The sequence below is a fragment of the Euleptes europaea genome, chromosome 16, assembly GCF_029931775.1.
Source record: "Euleptes europaea isolate rEulEur1 chromosome 16, rEulEur1.hap1, whole genome shotgun sequence".
Taxonomy (NCBI): domain Eukaryota; kingdom Metazoa; phylum Chordata; class Lepidosauria; order Squamata; family Sphaerodactylidae; genus Euleptes; species Euleptes europaea.
In genome coordinates this window covers 10,006,877-10,008,426 of record NC_079327.1, presented here as the reverse complement: position 1 = coordinate 10,008,426, position 1,550 = coordinate 10,006,877, and positions in this window count along the sequence as shown.

Below are 1,550 nucleotides of genomic sequence, written 5' to 3'. Positions count from 1 at the left end.
CTGGACAAGAACAAAGTGTGCAGAAAAACCAAAAAATTAGTCAATGTTATGGATAAGAAACACTGCTATAAATCCCAACGTTACACAGAGTGTAAACCCAGTACCCTGATCAGTTATCCCTTTCTAAAAAGAGTGCAAGGGATACTAATAAATTCTGGAAGCCCTTCTTCCTAACCTCCGATGTTTGGGAACTATTTGTTCAATGGCGGGAAATGCTTTCTGAATTCTTTTTAATTTTCTTCTTACAATTGAAAACAGAGCCTGGGACTCGGCCCTAACCCCGAATATGCTTACTTTTAAAAAAAGTATTTTGTTAAAAAAATCCTTACCAAAAAAAAAATCACGAGACATTCTTTATCCTCGATAAGGACTTTGTTTGTTATATTAGCAAAAAAACCAATGCTGATACAATCTTGTCTTTCTAATGTACTGATTTCAAAAAGGGAGAATTCAATTTCAACTTAATATCACTAAAATCAGTGGGAACATCAAAGTCTTTTTAAAGTAACAGGTTTAAATTATATCAGAAAGGTCCTTCGTAATAAAATTACTATCAACAAGGAACAGAAGGTTTTGGCATATGCATCCTAAGGCCAAAATTAAAATATTTAATAATCTGTGCCTACCAACTGTGATAACACAGCTATACATAAAAGTGCTTAGATTCAATCTACCAAATCAAGTCATTACTGCTGCAATTAAAAGTTTAGCAATGCAGGAGTAAAACAAGATCTTTCACGCCCACAAACCTTGTGCGCTCCTTTGCTTAATTAAAAATTAGTATATTAACCCACAATATAGTTGTCAGAGCTTGAGAAATTTCAAGAAGGAAGAGATTCCACCCAGGGAAATTCTACAGCGCCTGCGGTGGAAGGCATGCGTAACCGATTACATTCACACGCACGTCTTCTGCAACATTTTGTGTGCGTGTCTAATGCAAGAGCATTTCCCCTTTCCCCTTAAAAAGTTCTCCTCCTTGTAGCATGAGAGTTTGAAACCAGAGGGAACCCCGAAATCCACCCGAACAGATTAATTATGACCCTCACGATTTCCAAACCGTTCCAGAATAAGACTATTAAAGTTCACACCCAATCATAAAATCAATGAGGCCTTATTCCCATGGGATGAGAACCAGTTCACATTCTGGATGGGGGCTTAAGACAATTAAAGATTCAACCCAACACCATTCACACTGAAAGCTCAGAATCAGGGAACAAACACCGGCCAGGCACATTTTTCTAGGTACAGTAACACCCAATTGTTATAGCCCTCTTCTCTAGTCTGAAGGCCAGACACTGGTTTACCAGCTGACCACTGGTTAAGGTGGTTAGTTAAAAGCAGCAAAGCTTTTGCTGGATTATGTCCAGGATTGGGATGGAAAGCTGCAATTGGCAATTCATGAATAAGGCCCAAAGAGTTCAAAAACAAGAATTACAGACAAATAAAGGGTAGGCAAGAAAAGGCCTGTGGGCAATATGTATCTAACCAGCTGCTGCTTGGTTATTTGCCGTCTCCATACAACTGAATAAAGCAGATATTCATGCAGATGC